Here is a 17,761-nt window from a genome sequence, read left to right on the forward strand (position 1 = left end):
CAACCAGCCTCTTCATGAATTCTAGACAGATAGCGACCCTCCGTCTACCCCCGTTAGCTTGGCTGAATTTGGCTAAAAAAACAAGTTAAAACACTGTTCCGACTATATTGTTGTGAGAAAAAAATATTATTCTGACTGAAAAAAGAAGCTAAACAAGTCGGATTTTAAGACAAACCATCCAGGACTGCAGAAGCCTTGGACACAGCCCTTGCAACCCTGTAAATCTCATGCTGCAGCGATCGCCATGTCTCAGTTGTGTTGGACTTCTTAGCCTTGTCCATGGCCGAGAGCCCGAGACGATACCAGGGAAGGCTTTAGTCCCCCAGTCGTCTTGATCCGATGATGCATATAACTGCAAAAGGACAAAAGAAGTGAAATGTTTTTGTCACTGTCAGCTTCACTGTTCAAAAGCGCACGTCAAAACGCTATTTCTAGAGCTCTACTGTACTCACCATATGCTTGTACCATGGTGTCCCGGTGAGTCCTCGGTTGGTGAACGCTCGTTCGGCCATCATCAACCGGTCGTTCATCTCCCTGACTTTCAGTGTGTACTGCCTTGTCTTTAGGCTCCAGTTTTCTGCTTGCAGCAACTACATACCAGAAATGAGGTGTTAAAAGTTATAATTTGCAAGTTACACATCTGGGTGTCAAACACGTCATGTCTTACTTTCTTCTCTTTGTAAATTTTGGTGGCAGCACTCTCGAGCTGCTTGATGGACTTCTGCAAAGGAGAGAAACTGACAGGAAATCCTTTACATTTATCTACGATATCTTTTGTGCACTCCTGCAGTCAACAAGATGACACAACTCTTTCATGTCTCATGATTCATAAACACAAGGATACCAATAAACAAGAAGCGAATTGTGTACATCAAATGTGAATAAGTGGTACCTCCAGCTCGGACGCATAAGAGACGTAATTGAAGGGTATGATCTCGTCGTCAGCAAGTTTCAGTGCAATCAAACCCCAAACGCTGGCCACTGGATAATTATGCAAGGAAAATTGATTTGCATGCACTTGGGATAAACTTGAAAGCTTTCTTTAAAAATAGATGGTTCAGTACCTGCAACATGCCTGTGGAACAAGGGGTCTCCAAATCTCTCCACCCAAACATAATCATCATACAGCGAGTGGTAAACAGGGTATTCTTCAACTTCAAATTGTGTTACATCAAATGCTAGATAAGTAATACTCCTAGTGGCTATTGGTAATGAAAAGCCATGTTTCCAACATGGTTCCCACATCCCAATCTTGTGAATTCATTGCGTTTTAAAAAAAAATCTTGTGGATTCATTTGTCACGACACTGAAGCGATAAAACAGAGAGGTGTCGATTTTAATGCTTCAAATCAGTTTCACTTACACAGTCCATAAGACATGTCGAGTGACGAGACCCCTATATGCTGGACAAATGCTGCAAAATCTGTTCCAGCACCAGCCACTCTAGTGATCTGGGGGAGAAAAATGTTTTCACTTAAGTACCACAGTAGTTCTTATCCACTCACTCTTTTTCATCACTTGTTTGGACCAGATCAGAGCTATAGAACATCTTTAACACTGCTGAACATACATACCGGTGGATGATATCGCATCATGGTGTCATACAAGGTTTGAGATGGTTCATCGGGATCTGGTACCTTCGAATAAAGAAATGACGAGAAGGTAAAACGGGAGTCTACATAAACTGTAATATAGAAACAGGGTAGAGCTTGAATACCATTTTACTTGCTTCCCTGATCAATTCATCAAGTTGAGGGGTTGCACGGGGTCTAAGACCCCCAGGACCAAACACTGATATGTCCACGTTCAGGTAAGCTATAGCTCTCGAAGCTAGAGTGTCCATGTTCTCCTCGGCCCATTCAGTAGATCCTATCTGAGACACTGTTAATCTGAGCATGTGACTTGCAGAGAAGGATATGTAAACCAGTGAGCAAGGAGGTACCAGGGCAAACTCTTCTGCGTCCCAACTACACAGGATTATTGTTCTTCTAGGCCTCCACCCTTTCGCTTGTAGCTTGGACAGCCTCTCCGCGATCTATACAGTGGGAGGAAACTGGATGCCTTCAGAATTTGGTTTTCGAAGTAGAGTTTCTTGAAATTGTCGAATATGCCATCAAAATGGCCTCGTATAGTCGTATGATTTGCATGCTATATTCAGTAGTAGTAGTTTACCTCAAGCATGGCTGCCGTTCCACTGTTAGGATCAATTGCTCCAAACGTCCAAGCATCACGATGGTTGCCTATGATCACATATCTGCAAATACGTCAAACAATATTTAATCTTTATGGTTTCACGATTCCCATGTGCCACAATGCTGAATTCACTGTTGGCAAATTTGATCAATCTGCGAACTGAGGAACCATGAACTCAGTCGAACAAATGGGCATATGACATGTTCAATTCGGTGCCTTGTGTTGTGTTCTATTTTGCAGGCTGCAGTTAGCCAAAATTATGCAAATCTATACAATATAGAGAGACTAGTTACCTGTCAGGCTCCTCTTTTCCTTCTATCACCGCAAACACATTTTCGATGGTTGCTAGTCTCGTTTCCCTGCAAATCGTATAAGTCAATAATCAATAAATTCGTCCTTGAATTCAGACAATACTACCCGGCAGATAATGATTGCTGGTCACTGAGGCACTCACAATGTAGGTGAGATTCAACACGGCCGGGCAAGGGCCGAGCCGGTACACGGGCGCGCTCTCGCCGCCCTGCCACTTCGGCGGAGCCATGTCGCCGCCCATCGCCTTGAGGATCGTCTCCTGTCGTGCCGGACGACATACAGTGAGCAGGTGGGCATGGAAGGAAGCCGTGTCATGTAAACAGTTAGCATATAAGTCTATTTACGTTTTCTAGTGATACACTGTCTTGTGGGCCCTGATGGCTAGTCTCTGTAAGAGCACATAAGTGCCGCACCGTTTACTGTAGCGACTAAGACATTCATCAGAAATCAAACACGGCCAAGGCAGAGGGGTTTACCCTGCCGGCGTCCTCGTCACTGATTCTTCTTGCGTGCTCACGTCGACGGCGATCGCCGGCGGCCAAGGGTGTGACAAGTGGTATCAGAGACGATCTATCCTCGGCGTGGGTGACGAGCGCGACGCTCTTCCTCATCGCGCCCTACCGCAACTCTGGCGACTCCAGCGGCGGATCTAGAGGTCCGACGCCCTACCACCACCCCACCTCCACCATCACAGCAATCCGTTGTTCATTATCGCAGTCTGTCGTTCACTCTCAGGTACCATCTCGATCCCGTCACTTCGATCTACAGCTCGTAATTCCGGTGGGCGGGTTGATCTCCGTCACACCCGTGTGGTGTTCGACGAGAGGTCCCAGAGGTCCCTCCTTTGGGTTGAGTTGGGTCAGTGACGGCTTTGGTGTCGGCTACCTGGACCTCACCATCTCCACCACCCCAGCATCCCAAATCACTTTCACCAAACCCTAACCCTTCCTCCGATTACACTGAGTTGGTTCGGATTCTGCCCATCAGTCACCATGGCTCCACTTAAACCATCGAAACAGACCTAGATTCTGTTGGACACCATGGCCAGAAGTGTTGACGACGAGAAGCAGTTCATGGACCAGGTCATGGAGCACTTCGATCCGTTGCTCACCAGAGTCAATGATATTGGGAAACTTCAACAACAGATGAAAGCCCAGATGGATATCAGGGGGGCAGCCATGGATAACTACTCAGCTGAACAACACATGATAGCTCAACAAGTCAAAGCCAATGGGGCAGCAGTGGCACAGTTGACCATGAGACAATTTGACAATGAGGCTGCATATGATGATGATGATGGGGTATCCATGTTGTTTGAGGAGAAGGCATCATTTCACAATGTCTTTGCCAAGGATAAAGGAGCTGTTAAGGCAGAAACTTCCAAGATCAGGAGACCACCACCAAGAATGGGGAAAAGAGACACATTACCTAGCCAAGCTATGCCCAAAATGCAGTCCTCCAAATTTGATGGTACAGACCCCAAGATATGGAAGGACAATTGTCAGAGTTACTTTGAGCTTTACCAGCTGCCAAATGGCATGTGGATTACAGCTACGCATTTGCATTTTGAGGGTAATGCTGCTAAGTGGTACCAAGCTTACAAACAAAACCATACTTTCAAGGATTGGGATCATTTTTGTGTCGTGGTAGAAGAAGAGTTTGGAGCCGATGACTTTAGAACAGCAATGAATGACTTATTGGACCTCAAGCAGACTAGCACAGTGGAAGAATACACCACCCAGTTCCAAGCCTTGCAATTCGTTGTGACCATGCACAATCCTAATTATGATGACATGTTTTTCACACCTCATTACATCAGAGGACTCAAGAAAGAGATCAGAGGGACAGTAGAGAGTCAAATGCCAACAACGGTGCATAAGGCTTCAATCATTGCTAAGGTTCAGCAGGGAGTGCATGACAAAAGCAAGGCTAGATATCAAAGAAATGTCAGTCAACCAAAACCATACATGCCACCAAGAATTGAAAACAAGCCAGCACCTCAAACCTCTTCTCTGTGGAAGGATAGCCAATTAAGGGACTACAGGAAGGCAAATGGCCTTTGTTTCAATTGTGGTGACAAATTTGTACCTGGCCACCTAGAAGTGTGTCCTAAGAGAAACAAGCCTCAAGCTAATGCATTGGTCATTAATGACCTTGATAGAGAACTGCCTGATGATGTCCTCAATCAACTGGCAGCCGAAGATACACTTCATGAGGAATTTTGCCAGCTGTCATTGCATGCTATTTCCAGTGTGGACAACACAAACTGCATCAAGCTAAAAGCTAGAGTTCTGGATAAAGTGATGCTCATCCTTGTGGACAGTGGTAGCTCACATAGCTTCATTAGCTCTCAGTTTGTTGCTCTGGCCAAGTTACCTATAGTGTCCACCCAAGATAAAAAAGTGAAGCTAGCAAATGGGGAATGGATGATCACCAACCGAAAGGTACAAGGGTTGTCCTGGTATTGCCAAGGCCATACACTGTCTACTGATATGGTGGTCTTGGATATGCATCCATATGATGCCATCCTTGGTTTTGATTGGCTTCAATCCAATAGTCCAATGCAATGTGACTGGCAACATAAAACTCTAGAATTTTGTGTCGAGGGCAAACCTATCAAGCTGAAAGGAATCACAGAACCCCCACTACAACTTCAATCTATCTCGACCACTAAGGTATTTAACTCCACCAAGGGCAATGACATATGGGCTTTTGTTCTTTTGGACTATGTACCAGCAACCAACATATCCACACCTAGTGACACTTCCCAACAATCTAAAATTCTAGACATTCTTTCAACCTATAGTGATGTGTTCACTGATCCCAAAGCCTTACCACCCCAAAGAGCCTATGACCATACCATCCCACTTTTGCCTGGATCTATTCCTATCAATTCTAAATCTTACCACTATTCACCATTACACAAAACTGAGATAGAGAGACAAGTCTAGGAGCTTTTACAAGCTGGCTTGATAGCTCACAGCCATAGTCTCTTTGCTTCACCAGTCCTTTTGGTCAAAAAGAAGGATGGCACCTAGAGATTTTGTATAGACTATAGAAAATTGAATGACATCATAATCAAAAACAGATTTCCCATGCCAGTCATTGAAGAAATCTTAGATGAATTGCATGGAGCTAAGTTCTTCACCAAGCTTGATATGAGGTCAGGATATCATCAAGTGAGAATGCATCCAAAGGATGAGTACAAAACTACATTCAAAACTCATCACGACCACTATCAGCTCAAGGTGATGCCATTTGGACTCACAAATGCACCTACTACTTTTCAGTGCATCATGAATCAAATCTTGTAGCCATTTCTTAGGAAATTTGTTTTGGTCTTCTTAGATGACATCCTAATTTTTAGTGCCACTATGGAAGACCACAAACATCATTTGCAGCAGGTCTTAGCTGAATTGAGAAAACATAGACTTTTCCTCAAAGAGAGCAAATGTTCTTTTGCACAGTCACGTTTGGAATATTTATGACACATTATATCAGCAGAAGGGATGTCCATGGATCTAAACAAGATCTCAGCTATGCTCCGCTGGCCAGCTCCTACTTCATTCATAAAGTTGAGAGCATTCATGGGTCTTACAGGCTACTACAGACAGTTTGTAAAAGGTTATGGAGTCCTAACCAAACCACTGACCAACTTGCTCAGACTGAAACAGTTCACTTGGCCTCCTAAAGCCCAGTCATTATTTGACAATGTTAAAGTGGCAATGATAAGAACACATGTCCTGGCTTTGCCCAACTTCCAAGAACCCTTTACAAATGAAACAGATGCTTGCCATGATGGCATTGGAGCTGTGTTGATGCAGCAAGGTCAACCCATTGCTTATCTTAGCAAAGCCTTAGGAGAGAAACATAAAGCATTATCCATATATGAAAAGGAGTTCTTGGCTCTGATCATGGCAGTGAAAATGTGGAGAGCTTATTTACAAAGGCAAGAGTTTATTATAGTAACAGATCACAAATCCCTAGCATATCTCAATGAACAAAATCTACACTCTGAGATGCAGAGGAAAGCAATGACAAGGCTAATAGGACTGCATTTCAAGATTGTCTACAGATAAGGCAAAGAAAATGTGGCAGTTGATGCCCTCTCTAGAGTAGCCCATCTCATGTCATTACAAGCTGTGTCTTCAGTGCAACCTGCTTGGATACAGGAAGTTCTTAATTCTTATACCACAGATCCTCAAGCCCAGCAACTCCTGACCAGGTTAGCCATCTCCAGTCTAGATGCCCAGGGTTACAGTTTGGATAGAGGGTTGATAAGGCACCATGGCAAAGTCTAGTTTGCTCAAAATGCAGCACTTCAAACAAAAATCATTGCTGCCTATCATTCTAGTGCTCTTGGAGGACACTCAGGTATTGCTGCTACCTACCACAGACTTAAAAGGCATTTTGCTTGGAAAGATATGAAACAGGATGTGGAATCATTTATCAAACAGTGCTCTATCTATCAACAATCTAAACACTCCAACAATCATCCATTGGGCTTACTCCAACCCCTGCCAATTCCAGAAGGTGTATGGAGGGATTTGTCCAGGGACTTTATAGAAGGCTTACCCAAATCCCAAGGCTTTAGTGTAATCTTGGTGGTGGTCGACAGGCTCACTAAATTTGCCCATTTTCTACCAGTCAAACACCCATACACTGCAGCAACTATTGCATAGCTTTTCATGGACAATGTAGTCAAACTACATGGCTTACCAAGTATAATAGTCACTGACAGGGACACTATATTTCTCAGTCACTTTTGGAAAGAGTTGTTTAAGTTGTATAAAGTCAACCTCCAACTCAGCACTGCCTACCATCCCCAAATAGATGGACAGACTAAAAGAGTCAACCAATGTTTGGAAATGTATCTCCGATGCTCTGTGTAAGACTCCCCAAAAGCTTGGACTTAATGGTTGTCATTAGCGGAACTGTGGTACAATTCATCCTATCATACTGCACTGGGATGCTCACCTTTTAAGGCTCTGTATGGCTACGAACCTAATGTGGGGGCAGTTCCTAATGTCCCAGCTTCAACATCAACCACCATCACTGAGATCATTGAAAACAGGGAATTGCACTTAGAAGCCCTAAAGACAAATCTAGCCAAAGCACATAATCATATGAAATTGCTGGCAGATCAGAAGAGGCAGGATTATCATTTCTCTATTGGCGATCAGGTGTTGCTGAAACTCTAGCCATACACACAATCCTCTATGGCTAACAGACCCTTTCCAAAGCTAGCTTACAAGTACTTCGGACCATATACAGTACAGGAGCGCATTGGAAATGTGGCCTATCGGCTTGAATTGCTAGAAGGATCTTTATTTCATCCTGTTTTCACATTTCTCAGCTAAAGCCTTTCATTGCAGACTATACTCCTATATATGATACCCTTCCAGTCACTACCGACTTAGAAGCTACAGCGGCCAAGCCTAAAGCCCTAGAGCGCCGATTGGTCAAGAAAGGCAACACGGCGATTCCTCAAGTCAAGGTCACCTAGACTGGCCTTCCACCATCAGCTACGACTTGGGAAGATTACAATGTGCTCAAGAAGAGATTCCCAGATGCGCCGGCTTGGGGACAAGCGGCACCTCAAGGGGGGGAAGATGTCATGCTGGACGACATACAGTGAGTAGGTGGCCATGGAAGGAAGCCGTGTCATGTAAACAGTTAGCGTATAAGTCTATTTACATTTTCCAGTGATACACTATCTTGTGGGCCCTGATGGCTAGTCTCTCTGTAAGAGCACATAAGTGCCGCACTGTTTATGGTAGCGACTAAGACATTCATCAGAAATCAAACACAGCCAAGGCAGAGGGGTTTACCCCGCCGGCATCCTCGTCACTAATTCTTCTTGCGTGTTCACATCGACGATGATCGCCGGTGGCCAAGGGTGTGACATCTCCCTATCCCTGGCCGACACCGGCAGTGCCGGGATGCCCGACATCACCTCGCTGCCATCTAGCTCCTCCATGCTCAGCCGCTCGTAGTCGTCCCTAGCCGCGCACGATGGCCACAACGACATGGTCGGGTCACCGTTCCCGTAGTGCAGGGTCCTGACCTACACGCTTGTCGGTGGCAGCCACCGTGCGTCGGGGAACCACTTGCGCTTCTCCCCCTTCTCCGTGCTCCCACCGAAGTCCTTGGCATCGGTGTACACAATAGCAGCGGTGGCGCCCATGGCGCGCGTGTTCCGCACCATGTCCTCGCAGTGGATGTCACCGTACCGCACGAGCGCGACCTTGCCCGCAACATCGACCCCATGGGAGGCGAGGTAGGCATAATCCTCATTGTGGCCATAGTTGGCGTAGACGACCTCGGTGGTGATGGAGCCAGATCTCGAGTAGGCGAAGTACGTCGGGAGGACCTCTGCTGTGGCCTCGGCGTACGGGTTGCCTTCATAGGTCTCTTGCACCAAGGAGAATGGCCTAGAGGCAAGGCCGGGCACCACGGCGAGGGAGAGGGAGCAGTAGACGAGGTAGGAGAGGAGCACTGAGTAAGAGGGTGATATGCGCTGGGAAGGAGAGGGAGGAGAACACGTAGAGCACGTAGCGGGTGGCGGCCGCATTGGCCTCGATGCCAGCGACATGGGGGCGGAGGGTGAGCACGCGGAGGTGGGCGACCATGGTGGCGTTGGAACTGAGGGTGAGGAATAACGCGTGGTAGTATGATCAATTGGTTGGCACGAGGAGGTGGTAGGACGCGACAAGAGCTACCGTGATGGCGAGGAACGAGAGGAACCTGCGCCTCCCGGCTGCGCCGCCACCATTGGCGGCTCTGGGCATGGGAGAGTGGAGGAGCGGCTGCCGCTATTTGCCACCGTGAGGCGTGGCCATGGCGCTCGCACTCGAGAGCTCGACCTTAGGAGTCAGGACTACTCAGGAGGTGGGAAGTGATTAGGGAAATGCTCGATAGGTCAGTGCTTCAATTATCGTCAAAACGAACTTTGTTTCCTCGGGGGGGGGGGGGGGGCGGCGGCCTTTGTACTTTTTGTAGAGGATCTTATGTTCAAATTGTAGCAACATCATTATGTTAAACCCAACCACAGGCTTGTTGTTTGTCTATCGTGCTTACAAACTTTTCTTTCGTAGAAAGCTATTATAGGTATAGTTAAATTAAAATGGTTACAAGTTATCAAATTTAATTAAAAATGCACCGATATTATTAAGTTAGTATTGCTTAATTTATCATGTACTTCCATCGTTACGAATTATGAGATGTTTTGACTTTTCTAGATAATGTATCTAGACATAGCGTATACCTAGATGCATAATAAAAGTTATGTACCTCGAAACGCCACTTCATCCAAACATATAAGGTTTTTGAACGGAGGGATTTCCTTTTGGGTAGATAGAGTAGTAAGTCGGATGCTCCGAATGTTTTGTACACAGCCTCTCCGATAACAGCAGTTTGGGAATTGGGACCCAACCTAAGGTAATAAATAGCGGACATCGTGTTTGTAGCGAATTGATGTCTACATAGCAAATCGCGGATAGCAGACGCTAAGTTCTAATAGTTGCATCCAATAATTATGCATAAATATATGTATGCATATCATGAGTAATGACTCTTCACACATTTGTCGTAACTGAAAATCAAATTATTGATAGATTAGTGAACATAGAACTTCAAAAATAAATAATTAAATATATATTTAGTTGAACTCAAATAATTGATGTTTCGGTCCAACATAACTTATATTAAGAAATAAACATGATTTTTTAGTTGATTTAGTAACACGATGTTTCTTGTTGATTTAATGGCTTGTCTAAAAGCTCTAGTATGATTTTGGTGAATTGATAAAACCCTAAGTGCTAACCTAGTTTATCAAGTGATCATGAGATAGGTAGCACATTCCAAGTGGCGAAGCAAATGAAGATCATGACATGACGATGGTGATGCCATGGTGATGATCAATTGCTTGGACTTGAAAAGAAGAAAGAGAAAAACAAAAGGCTCAAGGCAAAGGTATAAATAGTAGGAGCTATTTTGTTTTGGTGATCAAGATACTTAGAGAGTGTGATCACATTTAGGTTCAATAGCCATACTATTAAGAGGGGTGAAACTCATATCGGAATGCGGTTATCAAAGTGCCATTAGATGCTCTAACTCATTGCATATGCATTTAGGATCTAGTGGAGTGCTAACACCCTTGAAAATGTTTATGAAAATATGCTAACACATGTGCACAAGGTGATACACTTGATGGTTGGCACATTTGAGCAAGGGTTAGGAACTTCACCGGCGTCCTAGACAGAAAAGTCAGAGGTCACTGTAAGTGACCGAACGCTAGTCTCGGTTGGACCGGTGCGTCCAGTTAGTGGCAGCAGAGGACGCGCAACATCAGTCTCTGATCGGATGCTGAGTCACAAACTGACCGGATGCTGGATGCCTGCGTTCGATCCTGCTGATGTGGCAACACACAGTGTTGAAGGTGGCTGACCGGGCACTGGCTGTGTCCAGTCGTGAAAAGTCATCTCTGGATGCTTACTGGAAACGACCGGACGCTAGGGTTCAGCGTCCGGTCACTTTGAGCTGCTGCGTCCGGTCGTCACTTGATCGTTGAGATCGGGCGATCAACATTTGAAGAGAGGGACACGTGGCACACATCGCGTGACCGGACGCTGAGGTCCAACGTTCGGTCAATATGACCGGAGCATTCGGTCACCCCGTGTTGTGCCCAGTGAAGAGGTACAACGACTCTATTTCGTGGGGGCTTCTATTTAAGCCCCATAGCCGGCTCAAGCTCACTCTCTTGGCCATTTGCATTGACATAACAATCTTGTGAGCTTAGCCAAAGCCCTCCCACTCATGTCCATCATTGATTCATCATCTTTGTAAGATTGAGAGAGAATCCAAGTGCATTGCTTGAGTGTTTGTATCTAGAGGCACTTGGTGTTCGTGTTTCGCTGCGGGATTCGCTTGTTACTCTTGGTGGTTGCCGCCACCTAGACGGCTTGGAGCAGCGAGGATCGTCGAGCGGAGAGTGGTGATTGTCTCCGGCTCTGATCGTGGTGATTGTGAGGGGTTCTTGATCTTTCCCCAGTGGAGAGCCAAAAGGTACTCTAGTGGATTGCTCGTGGCTTGTGTGATCCTCATCTTGTATTGGTTGTGCGGCACCCTATTGAGGGTTTGGCGTGTGATGCCAATTAGCTCGTGAACCTCCAAGTGGGTGAATCGCCACAACGAGGACTAGCTTGCCGGCAAGCAAGTGAACCTCGGTAAAAAATAATAATTGTGTCATCATTTGATTCCGAGGTGATTGGTTTTCATTGTTATTCATTCTTGTGATTGATTGGCTCCTTCCTCGACACGGCGGTATAACCTTCTTGCTCACTCTCTTTATATTACCGTAAACTAGTTGTCAAACTCTTTAGTGCAGCTAGTTGTGAGAGCTTGTTAGTTTGGTTAGTGTGGCTCTTTAGTTAGCTTTTGAGAGCACACTAACTTAGTGTAGTGTCATAGCTATTGTGTGGATAGAAACTATATAAACTAGAATTGTGGTAGGTGATTTGCTATTTTAGTAGGCTAGCGCAATACTTGCTTCGCCTCATAATGCCAGCGTAACACTTGCTTCGCCTCATAGTTGTCTAACCGGTTTGTTAAGTGTTGTTGTAGAATTTTTAATAGGCTATTCACCCTTCTCTAGCCATTAGGACCTTTTATTGTCATTAATTAGTTTTTAGAAACAATGGGTCCACTAATCAGGGAATGGAGATAGGAAAGTGTGGCAGCAAGTCAGTGATTATCCAATATCTTTTTAAAAAATATCACTATTCCAAAGCCTTGTGACATATGCTTTTGTTTTAGCCTTTTAGGCATTCAACCTCCATAGAGTACAAATCATTTGTTTCATTCTTGGTCCAACCATCTAAGGGTCTGTTCGGTAGGCTGAAAAAACAACTGATGCTGATGTCGATTTGTTGTGAGAGAAAAACACTGTTATTTCACTGAAACGGTATGGCTGATAAGTTCAAGCGAACAAAGCCTAAGTAAGGGGTCGGAATCTTAGACTTTTATTATTGACAGGAGTTGCAGCAATTCTCTGAACATTTTAGCTTTGTAGGAATGGTTTTCTGTTCAATAATGGTCCTGTTCGCTTCGCTGAAAAGCCATGGTTGAAAGTACTATTCGTTGATTTGTTATGAGAGAAAAACAATGTTCTTTCACTGAAACAGTACGACTCATGAGCTAGAGGAACCGGGCCAATGACTAAACAAAACGTTTTTGCAACTAGTACTTTGTAGAGTGATGCACTAGCTTCGAATTTAGGCTGTATTGCAGCGTGCTAATGACCATAAAGATTTTCGACATGCCAACCTCTAGAAACTAGAGCAATGCAATTATCTACTTTCCATGGATGACCTTCTAAATTCAGTATTGTTCAATAATATTAAATCTCTTTTGTTTACTTTTTAAGGGGTGTTTAGGACTGCTCTGCTTCACGTTTTTTTTGGATTCGTTCCATTTTTTTTAGCCAAATGGTTTCAGCTCCACGCACTCTGCTCGAGAAAAAAAGGGTGGAGTTGTGAGAGCACCTAAAGAGATGCTCCACAAACTAGTTTTTTTGTGGAGCTGCACCACGGTGGAGTATGTGGAGCTGCTCCACGGTGGAGTCTGTGGAGCAAAGTTTGTAGAGCAGTCCCAAAGGGGTGTTTGGCACTACCCCGCTCCCGTTTTTTCAGCTCTGCTCCACGAACTCCAACATGGAGCGGCTCCACCGTGGAGTTTGTGGAGCCGGTGGTACTGTTTAGCACACAGCTCTGCTCCAGCTCCAGAAATGGATTGTTTCCATGCATATAGTCCATTTTGCCCCTGATTGAAAATGCACTTGATATTTTCTAACAAAAATAGAAAACAAATGATAGAACATTAAGAGAGAAAAATGAAATGGTCTAGCCGCAGTGATTGCTGTGCAGCAAAGATGAACATCATGAGTACTAATCAAAACAACAACGAGCAATTGATCAAGCTGCAATTGTCGGCCTGCTGTTGCTTGTCGTTGAGGAAAAACTACAGTTGTATTCTCCAGAAAAACAATCGGAACCAAAACAAGTGAACAGAGTAGCCGCACAACTCCTTACGAAAGGCAACGAAAAATAAAATGGTCTAGCGGATGGGTTCATTACTGAGTGGCAATTGGGGTAATTATCCCACAACTCTATGTGGGAGTATAAAACTTCAAAAACTGGAGGTGCTTTATGAAAAACGTGGAGTTGGCCTCCAGCTCCGCCTTTTTTTGTGAAGCGGAGTTCCTGGAGCTGGAGGATGTTTGGCAATGCGAAGCTGGAGCGGAGCGGAGCAGCTCCAAACACCCTGTGGCCCGTTCGCTTCGCTGAAAAAACAAGCCGAAACACTGTTCCGTCTGATTTGTTGTGAGAGAAAAATACTGTTCCGGCTAAAAAAACAAGCTGAAAAAGACAGACTATAAGAGAAGCGAACCGGGCCAATAAATAGTAAATTTGGTAGTCTGTATGTCTCTTTTTTTTACTGGGAACTTTCCATTATGTAAAAAATTAACTGTATTTGGCGAACATGGCATGCTTCAGCCTTGAGGGACGTGACCGAGACGCGTGCAAAATGCGGATGGGCCAGGCACGGACGGGACTTAAGGCCCACCATGCCCAAATGTCACAAAGATAAGACCAAGAACGGGGCTGCGTCCTCTCAAAAAAAAAAAAATAGAGCAGGGCTGCGAAGTACGAACCGAGCGAGGTTCTACAGGGGACGCGTAAACCTGCCACGGCTTGATAGCCGATCGGCGGCAGGACATGATGGGACACCGCTAAACAGTCGTCCGATGAACCAAAGCATCGCTACGTGGGGGCGTTCTGCAACGGGGACCGTCGAAGTTGTACAGACCGCACTCGCACAGCTGTTTATGCTCGTATTCGCATTCATGCATGGCTGCGTTTGAAAAAAAGAAGAATTTGAGGGCAACATAAAGGAATAATAAGTTTTTTCCGTGTGTTCAGACATTCATGATAAGATTATTTATAATCATTTTTTATCATGACCAAACAATAAGTATCAAGCAATTAGGTAGTCAATAGAAGACGCAGGGTTGGCCAGCTATTTGGTAACTGATAAGCACCCTGAAACCTAAAGTATGCAGAACACATTAGCGGCCTCAGCCACGGCCGCTGCATTCATCTTTGGATTCCCATAATTCTTGCAGGAGATTGTATTCCATCCATTTAACTGTGAGGTCAACACTGATGCTGCCAACGGTGCCTCCATTCTCCCATGCTTCAGTTACGTCTGCACCAACGAGCTGCAAGTGGGCGCTGGAAACGGAGACGATCAATGATGGATCTAGGATGGTAGTTCATCTTGCCCTCTTCTCCTCAAAGCAATTATAGAAAAAATTCTTGGAGAGACTCTAAAGGGCTCTATGGAATCAGCAGCAGTAGGGGGCATAAGCCCCCAACCCCCACGAGGTGCAGGTTATGTGATCTGAGGACGAGCGTGGACTCTACTGCATATGCATCCGTCCTGAACACTTAACAGATCTTTTATTCTTATTTTATCAAGGCCTAGTAGACATTCGCGGCCGCGGCCGCTGGGTTCTTCATCTTTGGATTCCCTAATTTCTCGATTTCTTTGGCTTCTTTGGAGTTCCATTTCTTCATCTTGCTCCACCGAAGCAAGGCGCGGGAGATTGTATTCCATTTTATGGTGAGCTCGACGCCGGTGCTGCCAACGATGCCTCTCTTCTCCCAAGCTTTACCTATGTCGGAACGGACGAGCTGGAAGCGGGAGTCCTCACATAGCATGAGGACAAAGCTGATCAATGCCTTCTTCACCTCTTTTTCCTCCGTGGACCGTGCTTGTAGCTTGCCAGAATGCCCAGTGCGTCCACCGCAGATTTCTTGAGCTACGACTTGGGAAGATTACAATGTGCTCAAGAAGAGATTCCCAGATGCGCGGCTTGGGGACAAGCGGCACCTCAAGGGGGGGAAGATGTCATGCTGGACGACATACAGTGAGTAGGTGGCCATGGAAGGAAGCCGTGTCATGTAAACAGTTAGCGTATAAGTCTATTTACATTTTCCAGTGATACACTATCTTGTGGGCCCTGATGGCTAGTCTCTCTGTAAGAGCACATAAGTGCCGCACTGTTTATGGTAGCGACTAAGACATTCATCAGAAATCAAACACAGCCAAGGCAGAGGGGTTTACCCCGCCGGCATCCTCGTCACTAATTCTTCTTGCGTGTTCACATCGACGATGATCGCCGGTGGCCAAGGGTGTGGACATCTCCCTATCCCTGGCCGACACCGGCAGTGCCGGGATGCCCGACATCACCTCGCTGCCATCTAGCTCCTCCATGCTCAGCCGCTCGTAGTCGTCCCTAGCCGCGCACGATGGCCACAACGACATGGTCGGGTCACCGTTCCCGTAGTGCAGGGTCCTGACCTACACGCTTGTCGGTGGCAGCCACCGTGCGTCGGGGAACCACTTGCGCTTCTCCCCCTTCTCCGTGCTCCCACCGAAGTCCTTGGCATCGGTGTACACAATAGCAGCGGTGGCGCCCCATGGCGCGCGTGTTCCGCACCATGTCCTCGCAGTGGATGTCACCGTACCGCACGAGCGCGACCTTGCCCGCAACATCGACCCCATGGGAGGCGAGGTAGGCATAATCCTCATTGTGGCCATAGTTGGCGTAGACGACCTCGGTGGTGATGGAGCCAGATCTCGAGTAGGCGAAGTACGTCGGGAGGACCTCTGCTGTGGCCTCGGCGTACGGGTTGCCTTCATAGGTCTCTTGCACCAAGGAGAATGGCCTAGAGGCAAGGCCGGGCACCACGGCGAGGGAGAGGGAGCAGTAGACGAGGTAGGAGAGGAGCACTGAGTAAGAGGGTGATATGCGCTGGGAAGGAGAGGGAGGAGAACACGTAGAGCACGTAGCGGGTGGCGGCCGCATTGGCCTCGATGCCAGCGACATGGGGGCGGAGGGTGAGCACGCGGAGGTGGGCGACCATGGTGGCGTTGGAACTGAGGGTGAGGAATAACGCGTGGTAGTATGATCAATTGGTTGGCACGAGGAGGTGGTAGGACGCGACAAGAGCTACCGTGATGGCGAGGAACGAGAGGAACCTGCGCCTCCCGGCTGCGCCGCCACCATTGGCGGCTCTGGGCATGGGAGAGTGGAGGAGCGGCTGCCGCTATTTGCCACCGTGAGGCGTGGCCATGGCGCTCGCACTCGAGAGCTCGACCTTAGGAGTCAGGACTACTCAGGAGGTGGGAAGTGATTAGGGAAATGCTCGATAGGTCAGTGCTTCAATTATCGTCAAAACGAACTTTGTTTCCTCGGGGGGGGGGGGGGGGGCGGCGGCCTTTGTACTTTTTGTAGAGGATCTTATGTTCAAATTGTAGCAACATCATTATGTTAAACCCAACCACAGGCTTGTTGTTTGTCTATCGTGCTTACAAACTTTTCTTTCGTAGAAAGCTATTATAGGTATAGTTAAATTAAAATGGTTACAAGTTATCAAATTTAATTAAAAATGCACCGATATTATTAAGTTAGTATTGCTTAATTTATCATGTACTTCCATCGTTACGAATTATGAGATGTTTTGACTTTTCTAGATAATGTATCTAGACATAGCGTATACCTAGATGCATAATAAAAGTTATGTACCTCGAAACGCCACTTCATCCAAACATATAAGGTTTTTGAACGGAGGGATTTCCTTTTGGGTAGATAGAGTAGTAAGTCGGATGCTCCGAATGTTTTGTACACAGCCTCTCCGATAACAGCAGTTTGGGAATTGGGACCCAACCTAAGGTAATAAATAGCGGACATCGTGTTTGTAGCGAATTGATGTCTACATAGCAAATCGCGGATAGCAGACGCTAAGTTCTAATAGTTGCATCCAATAATTATGCATAAATATATGTATGCATATCATGAGTAATGACTCTTCACACATTTGTCGTAACTGAAAATCAAATTATTGATAGATTAGTGAACATAGAACTTCAAAAATAAATAATTAAATATATATTTAGTTGAACTCAAATAATTGATGTTTCGGTCCAACATAACTTATATTAAGAAATAAACATGATTTTTTAGTTGATTTAGTAACACGATGTTTCTTGTTGATTTAATGGCTTGTCTAAAAGCTCTAGTATGATTTTGGTGAATTGATAAAACCCTAAGTGCTAACCTAGTTTATCAAGTGATCATGAGATAGGTAGCACATTCCAAGTGGCGAAGCAAATGAAGATCATGACATGA

General features: G+C 45.7%; 1 pseudogene; it reads right to left on the reverse strand.

Annotated features, from left to right (window-relative positions):
• Positions 1-164: 164 nt before the first annotated feature.
• LOC136452942 (probable glutamate carboxypeptidase LAMP1) lies at positions 165-16,706 on the reverse strand (annotated as a pseudogene).
• Positions 16,707-17,761: the final 1,055 nt, after the last annotated feature.

Source organism: Miscanthus floridulus, chromosome 5 (assembly GCF_019320115.1).
Source record: "Miscanthus floridulus cultivar M001 chromosome 5, ASM1932011v1, whole genome shotgun sequence".
NCBI lineage: Eukaryota > Viridiplantae > Streptophyta > Magnoliopsida > Poales > Poaceae > Miscanthus > Miscanthus floridulus.